This window comes from Petromyzon marinus, unplaced genomic scaffold (genome assembly GCF_048934315.1).
Source record: "Petromyzon marinus isolate PM22_M1 ecotype Great Lakes invasive population unplaced genomic scaffold, UKy_Petmar_22M1.pri1.0 PM_G_Scaffold_1, whole genome shotgun sequence".
Classification (NCBI taxonomy): Eukaryota; Metazoa; Chordata; class Hyperoartia; order Petromyzontiformes; family Petromyzontidae; genus Petromyzon; species Petromyzon marinus.
Genome location: NW_027422650.1, coordinates 7,508,636 through 7,525,694, shown reverse-complemented (window position 1 = coordinate 7,525,694; position 17,059 = coordinate 7,508,636).

Genomic DNA, 17,059 nt, shown 5'->3' with positions numbered 1-17,059 from the left:
TATTGTAAAGGTGACTTCCAAGTCAGCCATATTGCATGGGGGACATTGTGCTGGTTGCCATGTTGTATAGGTGACTTCCAAGTCAGCCATATTGCATGGGGGACATTGTGCTGCTTGTCTTGTATAGGTGACTTCCAAGTCAGCCGTGTTGCATGGGGGACATTGTGCTGGTGGCCATGTTCTATAGGTGACTTCCAAGTCAGCCATATTGCATGGGGGACATTGTGCTGGTTTCCATGTTGTATAGGTGACTTCCAAGTCAGACATATTGCTTGGGGGACATTGTCCTGGTTGCCATGTTGTATAGGTGACTTCCAAGTCAGCCATATTGCATGGGGGACATTGTGCTGGTGGCCATGTTCTATAGGTGACTTCCAAGTCAGCCACATTGCATGGGGGACATTGTGCTGGTTTCTTGTATAGGTGACTTCCAAGTCAGCCATATTGCATGGGGGACATTGTGCTGGTTGCCATGTTGTATAGGTGACTTCCAAGTCAGCCATATTGCATGGGGGACATTGTGCTGGTTGCCATGTTGTATAGGTGACTTCCAAGTCAGCCATATTGCATGGGGGACATTGTGCTGGTTGCCATGTTGTATAGGTGACTTCCAAGTCAGCCATATTGCATGGGGGACATTGTGCTGGTTGTGTTGTATAGGTGACTTCCAAGTCAGCCATATTGCATGGGGGACATTGTGCTGGTTGTGTTGTATAGGTGACTTCCAAGTCAGCCATAATGCATGGGGGACATTGTGCTGGTTGTATTGTATAGGTGACTTCCAAGTCAGCCATATTGCATGGGGGACATTGTGCTGGTTGCCATGTCCTATAGGTGACTTCCAAGTCAGCCATATTGCATGGGGGACATTGTGCTGGTTGCCATGTTGTATAGGTGACTTCCAAGTGAGCCATATTGCTTGGGGGACATTGTGCTGGTTGTGTTGTATAGGTGACTTCCAAGTCAGCCATATTGCATGGGGGACATTGTGCTGGTTGCCATGGCCTATAGGTGACTTCCAAGTCAGCCATATTGCATGGGGGACATTGTGCTGGTTGCCATGTTGTATAGGTGACTTACAAGTCAGCCATATTGCATGGGGGACATTGTGCTGGTTGCCATGTCCTATAGGTGACTTCCAAGTCAGCCATATTGCATGGGGAAAATTGTGCTGGTTGTCTTGTATAGGTGACTTTTAAGTCAGCCATATTGCTTGGGGGACATTGTGCTGGTTGCCATGTTCTATAGGTGACTTCCAAGTCAGCCATATAGCTTGGGGGACATTGTGCTGGTTGCCATGTTGTATAGGTGACTTCCAAGTCAGCCATATTGCTTGGGGGACATTGTGCTGGTTGCCATGTTGTATAGGTGACTTCCAAGTCAGCCATATTGCATGGGGGACATTGTGCTGGTGGCCATGTTCTATAGGTGACTTCCAAGTCAGCCATATTGCATGGGGGACATTGTGCTGGTTGTCTTGTATTAGTGACTTCCAAGTCAGACATATTGCATGGGGGACATTGTGCTGGTTGTGTTGTATAGGTGACTTCCAAATCAGCCATATTGTATGGGGGACATTGTGCTGGTTGTATTGTATAGGTGACTTCCAAGTCAGCCATATTGCATGGGGGACATTGTGCTGGTTGTATTGTATAAGTGCCTTCCAAGTCAGCCATATTGCATAGGGGACATTGTGCTGGTGGCCATGTCCTATAGGTGACTTCCAATCAGCCATATTGCATGGGGGACATTGTGCTGGTTGTCTTTTATAGGTGACTTCCAAGTCAGCCATATTGCATGGGGGACATTGTGCTGGTTGTATTGTATAGGTGACTTCCAAGTCAGCCATATTGCATGGGGGACATTGTGCTGGTTGTATTGTATAGGTGACTTCCAAGTCAGCCATATTGCATGGGGGACATTGTGCTGGTTGTGTTGTATAGGTGACTTCCAAGTCAGCCATATTGCTTGGGGGACATTGTGCTGGTTGTATTGTATAGGTGACTTCCAAGTCAGCCATATTGCATGGGGGACATTGTGCTGGTTGTATTGTATAGGTGACTTCCAAGTCAGCCATATTGCATGGGGGACATTGTGCTGGTGGCCATGTCCTATAGGTGACTTCCAAGTCAGCCATATTGCATGGGGGACATTGTGCTGGTTGTCTTGTATAGGTGACTTCCAAGTCAGCCATATTGCTTGGGGGACATTGTGCTGGTTGTATTGTATAGGTGACTTCCAAGTCAGCCATATTGCATGGGGGACATTGTGCTGGTTGCCATGTTGTATTGGTGACTTCCAAGTCAGCCATATTGCATGGGGGACATTGTGCTGGTGGCCATGTTCTATAGGTGACTTCCAAGTCAGCCATATTGCATTTGGGACATTGTGCTGGTTGTCTTGCATAGGTGACTTCCAAGTCAGCCATATTGCTTGGGGGACATTGTGCTGGTTGCCATGTCCTATAGGTGACTTCCAAGTCAGCCATATTGCATGGGGGACATTGGGCTGGTTTCTTGTATAGGTGACTTCCAAGTCAGCCATATTGCATGGGGGACATTGTGCTGGTTGCCATGTTGTATAGGTGACTTCCAAGCCAGCCATATTGCATGGGGGACATTGTGCTGGTTGCCATGTTGTATAGGTGACTTCCAAGTCAGCCATATTGCATGGGGGACATTGTGCTGGTTGCCATGTTGTATAGGTGACTTACAAGTGAGCCATATTGCATGGGGGACATTGTGCTGGTTGTGTTGTATAGGTGACTTCCAAGTCAGCCATATTGCATGGGGGACATTGTGCTGGTTGTATTGTATAGGTGACTTCCAAGTCAGCCGTGTTGCATGGGGGACATTGTGCTGGTGGCCATGTTCTATAGGTGACTTCCAAGTCAGCCATATTGCATGGGGGACATTGTGCTGGTTTCCATGTTGTATAGGTGACTTCCAAGTCAGACATATTGCTTGGGGGACATTGTCCTGGTTGCCATGTTGTATAGGTGACTTCCAAGTCAGCCATATTGCATGGGGGACATTGTGCTGGTGGCCATGTTCTATAGGTGACTTCCAAGTCAGCCACATTGCATGGGGGACATTGTGCTGGTTTCTTGTATAGGTGACTTCCAAGTCAGCCATATTGCATGGGGGACATTGTGCTGGTTGCCATGTTGTATAGGTGACTTCCAAGCCAGCCATATTGCATGGGGGACATTGTGCTGGTTGCCATGTTGTATAGGTGACTTCCAAGTCAGCCATATTGCATGGGGGACATTGTGCTGGTTGCCATGTTGTATAGGTGACTTCCAAGTCAGCCATATTGCATGGGGGACATTGTGCTGGTTGTGTTGTATAGGTGACTTCCAAGTCAGCCATATTGCATGGGGGACATTGTGCTGGTTGCCATGGCCTATAGGTGACTTCCAAGTCAGCCATATTGCATGGGGGACATTGTGCTGGTTGCCATGTTGTATAGGTGACTTACAAGTCAGCCATATTGCATGGGGGACATTGTGCTGGTTGCCATGTCCTATAGGTGACTTCCAAGTCAGCCATATTGCATGGGGAAAATTGTGCTGGTTGTCTTGTATAGGTGACTTTTAAGTCAGCCATATTGCTTGGGGGACATTGTGCTGGTTGCCATGTTCTATAGGTGACTTCCAAGTCAGCCATATAGCTTGGGGGACATTGTGCTGGTTGCCATGTTGTATAGGTGACTTCCAAGTCAGCCATATTGCTTGGGGGACATTGTGCTGGTTGCCATGTTGTATAGGTGACTTCCAAGTCAGCCATATTGCATGGGGGACATTGTGCTGGTGGCCATGTTCTATAGGTGACTTCCAAGTCAGCCATATTGCATGGGGGACATTGTGCTGGTTGTCTTGTATTAGTGACTTCCAAGTCAGACATATTGCATGGGGGACATTGTGCTGGTTGTGTTGTATAGGTGACTTCCAAATCAGCCATATTGTATGGGGGACATTGTGCTGGTTGTATTGTATAGGTGACTTCCAAGTCAGCCATATTGCATGGGGGACATTGTGCTGGTTGTATTGTATAAGTGCCTTCCAAGTCAGCCATATTGCATAGGGGACATTGTGCTGGTGGCCATGTCCTATAGGTGACTTCCAATCAGCCATATTGCATGGGGGACATTGTGCTGGTTGTCTTTTATAGGTGACTTCCAAGTCAGCCATATTGCATGGGGGACATTGTGCTGGTTGTATTGTATAGGTGACTTCCAAGTCAGCCATATTGCATGGGGGACATTGTGCTGGTTGTATTGTATAGGTGACTTCCAAGTCAGCCATATTGCATGGGGGACATTGTGCTGGTTGTGTTGTATAGGTGACTTCCAAGTCAGCCATATTGCTTGGGGGACATTGTGCTGGTTGTATTGTATAGGTGACTTCCAAGTCAGCCATATTGCATGGGGGACATTGTGCTGGTTGTATTGTATAGGTGACTTCCAAGTCAGCCATATTGCATGGGGGACATTGTGCTGGTGGCCATGTCCTATAGGTGACTTCCAAGTCAGCCATATTGCATGGGGGACATTGTGCTGGTTGTCTTGTATAGGTGACTTCCAAGTCAGCCATATTGCTTGGGGGACATTGTGCTGGTTGTATTGTATAGGTGACTTCCAAGTCAGCCATATTGCATGGGGGACATTGTGCTGGTTGCCATGTTGTATTGGTGACTTCCAAGTCAGCCATATTGCATGGGGGACATTGTGCTGGTGGCCATGTTCTATAGGTGACTTCCAAGTCAGCCATATTGCATTTGGGACATTGTGCTGGTTGTCTTGCATAGGTGACTTCCAAGTCAGCCATATTGCTTGGGGGACATTGTGCTGGTTGCCATGTCCTATAGGTGACTTCCAAGTCAGCCATATTGCATGGGGGACATTGGGCTGGTTTCTTGTATAGGTGACTTCCAAGTCAGCCATATTGCATGGGGGACATTGTGCTGGTTGCCATGTTGTATAGGTGACTTCCAAGCCAGCCATATTGCATGGGGGACATTGTGCTGGTTGCCATGTTGTATAGGTGACTTCCAAGTCAGCCATATTGCATGGGGGACATTGTGCTGGTTGCCATGTTGTATAGGTGACTTACAAGTGAGCCATATTGCATGGGGGACATTGTGCTGGTTGTGTTGTATAGGTGACTTCCAAGTCAGCCATATTGCATGGGGGACATTGTGCTGGTTGTATTGTATAGGTGACTTCCAAGTCAGCCGTGTTGCATGGGGGACATTGTGCTGGTGGCCATGTTCTATAGGTGACTTCCAAGTCAGCCATATTGCATGGGGGACATTGTGCTGGTTTCCATGTTGTATAGGTGACTTCCAAGTCAGACATATTGCTTGGGGGACATTGTCCTGGTTGCCATGTTGTATAGGTGACTTCCAAGTCAGCCATATTGCATGGGGGACATTGTGCTGGTGGCCATGTTCTATAGGTGACTTCCAAGTCAGCCACATTGCATGGGGGACATTGTGCTGGTTTCTTGTATAGGTGACTTCCAAGTCAGCCATATTGCATGGGGGACATTGTGCTGGTTGCCATGTTGTATAGGTGACTTCCAAGCCAGCCATATTGCATGGGGGACATTGTGCTGGTTGCCATGTTGTATAGGTGACTTCCAAGTCAGCCATATTGCATGGGGGACATTGTGCTGGTTGCCATGTTGTATAGGTGACTTCCAAGTCAGCCATATTGCATGGGGGACATTGTGCTGGTTGTGTTGTATAGGTGACTTCCAAGTCAGCCATATTGCATGGGTGACATTGTGCTGGTTGTGTTGTATAGGTGACTTCCAAGTCAGCCATAATGCATGGGGGACATTGTGCTGGTTGTATTGTATAGGTGACTTCCAAGTCAGCCATATTGCATGGGGGACATTGTGCTGGTTGCCATGTCCTATAGGTGACTTCCAAGTCAGCCATATTGCATGGGGGACATTGTGCTGGTTGCCATGTTGTATAGGTGACTTCCAAGTGAGCCATATTGCTTGGGGGACATTGTGCTGGTTGTGTTGTATAGGTGACTTCCAAGTCAGCCATATTGCATGGGGGACATTGTGCTGGTTGCCATGGCCTATAGGTGACTTCCAAGTCAGCCATATTGCATGGGGGACATTGTGCTGGTTGCCATGTTGTATAGGTGACTTACAAGTCAGCCATATTGCATTGGGGACATTGTGCTGGTTGCCATGTCCTATAGGTGACTTCCAAGTCAGCCATATTGCATGGGGAAAATTGTGCTGGTTGTCTTGTATAGGTGACTTTTAAGTCAGCCATATTGCTTGGGGGACATTGTGCTGGTTGCCATGTTCTATAGGTGACTTCCAAGTCAGCCATATAGCTTGGGGGACATTGTGCTGGTTGCCATGTTGTATAGGTGACTTCCAAGTCAGCCATATTGCTTGGGGGACATTGTGCTGGTTGCCATGTTGTATAGGTGACTTCCAAGTCAGCCATATTGCATGGGGGACATTGTGCTGGTGGCCATGTTCTATAGGTGACTTCCAAGTCAGCCATATTGCATGGGGGACATTGTGCTGGTTGTCTTGTATTAGTGACTTCCAAGTCAGACATATTGCATGGGGGACATTGTGCTGGTTGTGTTGTATAGGTGACTTCCAAATCAGCCATATTGTATGGGGGACATTGTGCTGGTTGTATTGTATAGGTGACTTCCAAGTCAGCCATATTGCATGGGGGACATTGTGCTGGTTGTATTGTATAAGTGCCTTCCAAGTCAGCCATATTGCATAGGGGACATTGTGCTGGTGGCCATGTCCTATAGGTGACTTCCAATCAGCCATATTGCATGGGGGACATTGTGCTGGTTGTCTTTTATAGGTGACTTCCAAGTCAGCCATATTGCATGGGGGACATTGTGCTGGTTGTATTGTATAGGTGACTTCCAAGTCAGACATATTGCATGGGGGACATTGTGCTGGTTGTATTGTATAGGTGACTTCCAAGTCAGCCATATTGCATGGGGGACATTGTGCTGGTTGTGTTGTATAGGTGACTTCCAAGTCAGCCATATTGCTTGGGGGACATTGTGCTGGTTGTATTGTATAGGTGACTTCCAAGTCAGCCATATTGCATGGGGGACATTGTGCTGGTTGTATTGTATAGGTGACTTCCAAGTCAGCCATATTGCATGGGGGACATTGTGCTGGTGGCCATGTCCTATAGGTGACTTCCAAGTCAGCCATATTGCATGGGGGACATTGTGCTGGTTGTCTTGTATAGGTGACTTCCAAGTCAGCCATATTGCTTGGGGGACATTGTGCTGGTTGTATTGTATAGGTGACTTCCAAGTCAGCCATATTGCATGGGGGACATTGTGCTGGTTGCCATGTTGTATTGGTGACTTCCAAGTCAGCCATATTGCATGGGGGACATTGTGCTGGTGGCCATGTTCTATAGGTGACTTCCAAGTCAGCCATATTGCATTTGGGACATTGTGCTGGTTGTCTTGTATAGGTGACTTCCAAGTCAGCCATATTGCTTGGGGGACATTGTGCTGGTTGCCATGTCCTATAGGTGACTTCCAAGTCAGCCATATTGCATGGGTGACATTGGGCTGGTTTCTTGTATAGGTGACTTCCAAGTCAGCCATATTGCATGGGGGACATTGTGCTGGTTGCCATGTTGTATAGGTGACTTCCAAGCCAGCCATATTGCATGGGGGACATTGTGCTGGTTGTCTTTTATAGGTGACTTCCAAGTCAGCCATATTGCATGGGGGACATTGTGCTGGTTGTATTGTATAGGTGACTTCCAAGTCAGCCATATTGCATGGGGGACATTGTGCTGGTTGTATTGTATAAGTGCCTTCCAAGTCAGCCATATTGCATAGGGGACATTGTGCTGGTGGCCATGTCCTATAGGTGACTTCCAATCAGCCATATTGCATGGGGGACATTGTGCTGGTTGTCTTTTATAGGTGACTTCCAAGTCAGCCATATTGCATGGGGGACATTGTGCTGGTTGTATTGTATAGGTGACTTCCAAGTCAGCCATATTGCATGGGGGACATTGTGCTGGTTGTATTGTATAGGTGACTTCCAAGTCAGCCATATTGCATGGGGGACATTGTGCTGGTTGTGTTGTATAGGTGACTTCCAAGTCAGCCATATTGCTTGGGGGACATTGTGCTGGTTGTATTGTATAGGTGACTTCCAAGTCAGCCATATTGCATGGGGGACATTGTGCTGGTTGTATTGTATAGGTGACTTCCAAGTCAGCCATATTGCATGGGGGACATTGTGCTGGTGGCCATGTCCTATAGGTGACTTCCAAGTCAGCCATATTGCATGGGGGACATTGTGCTGGTTGTCTTGTATAGGTGACTTCCAAGTCAGCCATATTGCTTGGGGGACATTGTGCTGGTTGTATTGTATAGGTGACTTCCAAGTCAGCCATATTGCATGGGGGACATTGTGCTGGTTGCCATGTTGTATTGGTGACTTCCAAGTCAGCCATATTGCATGGGGGACATTGTGCTGGTGGCCATGTTCTATAGGTGACTTCCAAGTCAGCCATATTGCATTTGGGACATTGTGCTGGTTGTCTTGTATAGGTGACTTCCAAGTCAGCCATATTGCTTGGGGGACATTGTGCTGGTTGCCATGTCCTATAGGTGACTTCCAAGTCAGCCATATTGCATGGGGGACATTGTGCTGGTTGCCATGTCCTATAGGTGACTTCCAAGTCAGCCATATTGCATGGGGGACATTGTGCTGGTTGTCTTGTATAGGTGACTGCCAAGTCAGCCATATTGCATGGGGGACATTGTGCTGGTGGCCATGTTCTATAGGTGACTTCCAAGTCAGCCACATTGCATGGGGGACATTGGGCTGGTTTCTTGTATAGGTGACTTCCAAGTCAGCCATATTGCATGGGGGACATTGTGCTGGTTGCCATGTTGTATAGGTGACTTCCAAGCCAGCCATATTGCATGGGGGACATTGTGCTGGTTGCCATGTTGTATAGGTGACTTCCAAGTCAGCCATATTGCATGGGGGACATTGTGCTGGTTGCCATGTTGTATAGGTGACTTCCAAGTCAGCCATATTGCATGGGGGACATTGTGCTGGTTGTGTTGTATAGGTGACTTCCAAGTCAGCCATATTGCATGGGGGACATTGTGCTGGTTGTGTTGTATAGGTGACTTCCAAGTCAGCCATAATGCATGGGGGACATTGTGCTGGTTGTATTGTATAGGTGACTTCCAAGTCAGCCATATTGCATGGGGGACATTGTGCTGGTTGCCATGTCCTATAGGTGACTTCCAAGTCAGCCATATTGCATGGGGGACATTGTGCTGGTTGCCATGTTGTATAGGTGACTTCCAAGTGAGCCATATTGCTTGGGGGACATTGTGCTGGTTGTGTTGTATAGGTGACTTCCAAGTCAGCCATATTGCATGGGGGACATTGTGCTGGTTGCCATGGCCTATAGGTGACTTCCAAGTCAGCCATATTGCATGGGGGACATTGTGCTGGTTGCCATGTTGTATAGGTGACTTACAAGTCAGCCATATTGCATTGGGGACATTGTGCTGGTTGCCATGTCCTATAGGTGACTTCCAAGTCAGCCATATTGCATGGGGAAAATTGTGCTGGTTGTCTTGTATAGGTGACTTTTAAGTCAGCCATATTGCTTGGGGGACATTGTGCTGGTTGCCATGTTCTATAGGTGACTTCCAAGTCAGCCATATAGCTTGGGGGACATTGTGCTGGTTGCCATGTTGTATAGGTGACTTCCAAGTCAGCCATATTGCTTGGGGGACATTGTGCTGGTTGCCATGTTGTATAGGTGACTTCCAAGTCAGCCATATTGCATGGGGGACATTGTGCTGGTGGCCATGTTCTATAGGTGACTTCCAAGTCAGCCATATTGCATGGGGGACATTGTGCTGGTTGTCTTGTATTAGTGACTTCCAAGTCAGACATATTGCATGGGGGACATTGTGCTGGTTGTGTTGTATAGGTGACTTCCAAATCAGCCATATTGTATGGGGGACATTGTGCTGGTTGTATTGTATAGGTGACTTCCAAGTCAGCCATATTGCATGGGGGACATTGTGCTGGTTGTATTGTATAAGTGCCTTCCAAGTCAGCCATATTGCATAGGGGACATTGTGCTGGTGGCCATGTCCTATAGGTGACTTCCAATCAGCCATATTGCATGGGGGACATTGTGCTGGTTGTCTTTTATAGGTGACTTCCAAGTCAGCCATATTGCATGGGGGACATTGTGCTGGTTGTATTGTATAGGTGACTTCCAAGTCAGCCATATTGCATGGGGGACATTGTGCTGGTTGTATTGTATAGGTGACTTCCAAGTCAGCCATATTGCATGGGGGACATTGTGCTGGTTGTGTTGTATAGGTGACTTCCAAGTCAGCCATATTGCTTGGGGGACATTGTGCTGGTTGTATTGTATAGGTGACTTCCAAGTCAGCCATATTGCATGGGGGACATTGTGCTGGTTGTATTGTATAGGTGACTTCCAAGTCAGCCATATTGCATGGGGGACATTGTGCTGGTGGCCATGTCCTATAGGTGACTTCCAAGTCAGCCATATTGCATGGGGGACATTGTGCTGGTTGTCTTGTATAGGTGACTTCCAAGTCAGCCATATTGCTTGGGGGACATTGTGCTGGTTGTATTGTATAGGTGACTTCCAAGTCAGCCATATTGCATGGGGGACATTGTGCTGGTTGCCATGTTGTATTGGTGACTTCCAAGTCAGCCATATTGCATGGGGGACATTGTGCTGGTGGCCATGTTCTATAGGTGACTTCCAAGTCAGCCATATTGCATTTGGGACATTGTGCTGGTTGTCTTGTATAGGTGACTTCCAAGTCAGCCATATTGCTTGGGGGACATTGTGCTGGTTGCCATGTCCTATAGGTGACTTCCAAGTCAGCCATATTGCATGGGGGACATTGGGCTGGTTTCTTGTATAGGTGACTTCCAAGTCAGCCATATTGCATGGGGGACATTGTGCTGGTTGCCATGTTGTATAGGTGACTTCCAAGCCAGCCATATTGCATGGGGGACATTGTGCTGGTTGTCTTTTATAGGTGACTTCCAAGTCAGCCATATTGCATGGGGGACATTGTGCTGGTTGCCATGTTGTATAGGTGACTTCCAAGTGAGCCATATTGCTTGGGGGACATGGTGCTGGTTGTGTTGTATAGGTGACTTCCAAGTCAGCCATATTGCATGGGGGACATTGTGCTGGTTGTCTTGTATAGGTGACTTCCAAGTCAGCCGTGTTGCATGGGGGACATTGTGCTGGTGGCCATGTTGTATAGGTGACTTCCAAGTCAGCCATATTGCATGGGGGACATTGTGCTGGTTGTATTGTATAGGTGACTTCCAAGTCAGCCATATTGCATGGGGGACATTGTGCTGGTTGTGTTGTATAGGTGACTTCCAAGTCAGCCATATTGCTTGGGGGACATTGTGCTGGTTGTATTGTATAGGTGACTTCCAAGTCAGCCATATTGCATGGGGGACATTGTGCTGGTTGTATTGTATAGGTGACTTCCAAGTCAGCCATATTGTATGGGGGACATTGTGCTGGTTGTATTGTATAGGTGACTTCCAAGTCAGCCATATTGCATGGGGGACATTGTGCTGGTTGTATTGTATAAGTGCCTTCCAAGTCAGCCATATTGCATAGGGGACATTGTGCTGGTGGCCATGTCCTATAGGTGACTTCCAATCAGCCATATTGCATGGGGGACATTGTGCTGGTTGTCTTGTATAGGTGACTTCCAAGTCAGCCATATTGCATGGGGGACATTGTGCTGGTTGTATTGTATAGGTGACTTCCAAGTCAGCCATATTGCATGGGGGACATTGTGCTGGTTGTATTGTATAGGTGACTTCCAAGTCAGCCATATTGCATGGGGGACATTGTGCTGGTTGTGTTGTATAGGTGACTTCCAAGTCAGCCATATTGCTTGGGGGACATTGTGCTGGTTGTATTGTATAGGTGACTTCCAAGTCAGCCATATTGCATGGGGGACATTGTGCTGGTTGTATTGTATAGGTGACTTCCAAGTCAGCCATATTGCATGGGGGACATTGTGCTGGTGGCCATGTCCTATAGGTGACTTCCAAGTCAGCCATATTGCATGGGGGACATTGTGCTGGTTGTCTTGTATAGGTGACTTCCAAGTCAGCCATATTGCTTGGGGGACATTGTGCTGGTTGTATTGTATAGGTGACTTCCAAGTCAGCCATATTGCATGGGGGACATTGTGCTGGTTGCCATGTTGTATTGGTGACTTCCAAGTCAGCCATATTGCATGGGGGACATTGTGCTGGTGGCCATGTTCTATAGGTGACTTCCAAGTCAGCCATATTGCATTTGGGACATTGTGCTGGTTGTCTTGTATAGGTGACTTCCAAGTCAGCCATATTGCTTGGGGGACATTGTGCTGGTTGCCATGTCCTATAGGTGACTTCCAAGTCAGCCATATTGCATGGGGGACATTGTGCTGGTTGCCATGTCCTATAGGTGACTTCCAAGTCAGCCATATTGCATGGGGGACATTGTGCTGGTTGTCTTGTATAGGTGACTGCCAAGTCAGCCATATTGCATGGGGGACATTGTGCTGGTGGCCATGTTCTATAGGTGACTTCCAAGTCAGCCACATTGCATGGGGGACATTGGGCTGGTTTCTTGTATAGGTGACTTCCAAGTCAGCCATATTGCATGGGGGACATTGTGCTGGTTGCCATGTTGTATAGGTGACTTCCAAGCCAGCCATATTGCATGGGGGACATTGTGCTGGTTGCCATGTTGTATAGGTGACTTCCAAGTCAGCCATATTGCATGGGGGACATTGTGCTGGTTGCCATGTTGTATAGGTGACTTCCAAGTCAGCCATATTGCATGGGGGACATTGTGCTGGTTGTGTTGTATAGGTGACTTCCAAGTCAGCCATATTGCATGGGGGACATTGTGCTGGTTGTGTTGTATAGGTGACTTCCAAGTCAGCCATAATGCATGGGGGACATTGTGCTGGTTGTATTGTATAGGTGACTTCCAAGTCAGCCATATTGCATGGGGGACATTGTGCTGGTTGCCATGTCCTATAGGTGACTTCCAAGTCAGCCATATTGCATGGGGGACATTGTGCTGGTTGCCATGTTGTATAGGTGACTTCCAAGTGAGCCATATTGCTTGGGGGACATTGTGCTGGTTGTGTTGTATAGGTGACTTCCAAGTCAGCCATATTGCATGGGGGACATTGTGCTGGTTGCCATGGCCTATAGGTGACTTCCAAGTCAGCCATATTGCATGGGGGACATTGTGCTGGTTGCCATGTTGTATAGGTGACTTACAAGTCAGCCATATTGCATTGGGGACATTGTGCTGGTTGCCATGTCCTATAGGTGACTTCCAAGTCAGCCATATTGCATGGGGAAAATTGTGCTGGTTGTCTTGTATAGGTGACTTTTAAGTCAGCCATATTGCTTGGGGGACATTGTGCTGGTTGCCATGTTCTATAGGTGACTTCCAAGTCAGCCATATAGCTTGGGGGACATTGTGCTGGTTGCCATGTTGTATAGGTGACTTCCAAGTCAGCCATATTGCTTGGGGGACATTGTGCTGGTTGCCATGTTGTATAGGTGACTTCCAAGTCAGCCATATTGCATGGGGGACATTGTGCTGGTGGCCATGTTCTATAGGTGACTTCCAAGTCAGCCATATTGCATGGGGGACATTGTGCTGGTTGTCTTGTATTAGTGACTTCCAAGTCAGACATATTGCATGGGGGACATTGTGCTGGTTGTGTTGTATAGGTGACTTCCAAATCAGCCATATTGTATGGGGGACATTGTGCTGGTTGTATTGTATAGGTGACTTCCAAGTCAGCCATATTGCATGGGGGACATTGTGCTGGTTGTATTGTATAAGTGCCTTCCAAGTCAGCCATATTGCATAGGGGACATTGTGCTGGTGGCCATGTCCTATAGGTGACTTCCAATCAGCCATATTGCATGGGGGACATTGTGCTGGTTGTCTTTTATAGGTGACTTCCAAGTCAGCCATATTGCATGGGGGACATTGTGCTGGTTGTATTGTATAGGTGACTTCCAAGTCAGCCATATTGCATGGGGGACATTGTGCTGGTTGTATTGTATAGGTGACTTCCAAGTCAGCCATATTGCATGGGGGACATTGTGCTGGTTGTGTTGTATAGGTGACTTCCAAGTCAGCCATATTGCTTGGGGGACATTGTGCTGGTTGTATTGTATAGGTGACTTCCAAGTCAGCCATATTGCATGGGGGACATTGTGCTGGTTGTATTGTATAGGTGACTTCCAAGTCAGCCATATTGCATGGGGGACATTGTGCTGGTGGCCATGTCCTATAGGTGACTTCCAAGTCAGCCATATTGCATGGGGGACATTGTGCTGGTTGTCTTGTATAGGTGACTTCCAAGTCAGCCATATTGCTTGGGGGACATTGTGCTGGTTGTATTGTATAGGTGACTTCCAAGTCAGCCATATTGCATGGGGGACATTGTGCTGGTTGCCATGTTGTATTGGTGACTTCCAAGTCAGCCATATTGCATGGGGGACATTGTGCTGGTGGCCATGTTCTATAGGTGACTTCCAAGTCAGCCATATTGCATTTGGGACATTGTGCTGGTTGTCTTGTATAGGTGACTTCCAAGTCAGCCATATTGCTTGGGGGACATTGTGCTGGTTGCCATGTCCTATAGGTGACTTCCAAGTCAGCCATATTGCATGGGGGACATTGGGCTGGTTTCTTGTATAGGTGACTTCCAAGTCAGCCATATTGCATGGGGGACATTGTGCTGGTTGCCATGTTGTATAGGTGACTTCCAAGCCAGCCATATTGCATGGGGGACATTGTGCTGGTTGTCTTTTATAGGTGACTTCCAAGTCAGCCATATTGCATGGGGGACATTGTGCTGGTTGTATTGTATAGGTGACTTCCAAGTCAGCCATATTGCATGGGGGACATTGTGCTGGTTGTATTGTATAGGTGACTTCCAAGTCAGCCATATTGCATGGGGGACATTGTGCTGGTTGTGTTGTATAGGTGACTTCCAAGTCAGCCATATTGCTTGGGGGACATTGTGCTGGTTGTATTGTATAGGTGACTTCCAAGTCAGCCATATTGCATGGGGGACATTGTGCTGGTTGTATTGTATAGGTGACTTCCAAGTCAGCCATATTGCATGGGGGACATTGTGCTGGTGGCCATGTCCTATAGGTGACTTCCAAGTCAGCCATATTGCATGGGGGACATTGTGCTGGTTGTCTTGTATAGGTGACTTCCAAGTCAGCCATATTGCTTGGGGGACATTGTGCTGGTTGTATTGTATAGGTGACTTCCAAGTCAGCCATATTGCATGGGGGACATTGTGCTGGTTGCCATGTTGTATTGGTGACTTCCAAGTCAGCCATATTGCATGGGGGACATTGTGCTGGTGGCCATGTTCTATAGGTGACTTCCAAGTCAGCCATATTGCATTTGGGACATTGTGCTGGTTGTCTTGTATAGGTGACTTCCAAGTCAGCCATATTGCTTGGGGGACATTGTGCTGGTTGCCATGTCCTATAGGTGACTTCCAAGTCAGCCATATTGCATGGGGGACATTGTGCTGGTTGCCATGTTGTATAGGTGACTTACAAGTGAGCCATATTGCATGGGGGACATTGTGCTGGTTGTGTTGTATAGGTGACTTCCAAGTCAGCCATATTGCATGGGGGACATTGTGCTGGTTGTATTGTATAGGTGACTTCCAAGTCAGCCATATTGCATGGGGAACATTGTGCTGGTTGTATTGTATTGGTGACTTCCAAGTCAGCCATATTGCTTGGGGGACATTGTGCTGGTGGCCATGTTCTATAGGTGACTTCCAAGTCAGCCATATTGCATGGGGGACATTGTGCTGGTTGCCATGTCCTATAGGTGACTTCCAAGTCAGCCATATTGCATGGGGGACATTGTGCTCGTTGCCAGGTCCTATAGGTGACTTCCAAGTCAGCCATATTGCATGGGGGACATTGTGCTGGTTGCCATGTTGTATAGGTGACTTCCAAGTGAGCCATATTGCTTGGGGGACATGGTGCTGGTTGTGTTGTATAGGTGACTTCCAAGTCAGCCATATTGCATGGGGGACATTGTGCTGGTTGTCTTGTATAGGTGACTTCCAAGTCAGCCGTGTTGCATGGGGGACATTGTGCTGGTGGCCATGTTGTATAGGTGACTTCCAAGTCAGCCATATTGCATGGGGGACATTGTGCTGGTTGTATTGTATAGGTGACTTCCAAGTCAGCCATATTGCATGGGGGACATTGTGCTGGTTGTGTTGTATAGGTGACTTCCAAGTCAGCCATATTGCTTGGGGGACATTGTGCTGGTTGTATTGTATAGGTGACTTCCAAGTCAGCCATATTGCATGGGGGACATTGTGCTGGTTGTATTGTATAGGTGACTTCCAAGTCAGCCATATTGTATGGGGGACATTGTGCTGGTTGTATTGTATAGGTGACTTCCAAGTCAGCCATATTGCATGGGGGACATTGTGCTGGTTGTATTGTATAAGTGCCTTCCAAGTCAGCCATATTGCATAGGGGACATTGTGCTGGTGGCCATGTCCTATAGGTGACTTCCAATCAGCCATATTGCATGGGGGACATTGTGCTGGTTGTCTTGTATAGGTGACTTCCAAGTCAGCCATATTGCATGGGGGACATTGTGCTGGTTGTATTGTATAGGTGACTTCCAAGTCAGCCATATTGCATGGGGGACATTGTGCTGGTTGTATTGTATAGGTGACTTCCAAGTCAGCCATATTGCATGGGGGACATTGTGCTGGTTGTGTTGTATAGGTGACTTCCAAGTCAGCCATATTGCTTGGGGGACATTGTGCTGGTTGTATTGTATAGGTGACTTCCAAGTCAGCCATATTGCATGGGGGACATTGTGCTGGTTGTATTGTATAGGTGACTTCCAAGTCAGCCATATTGCAT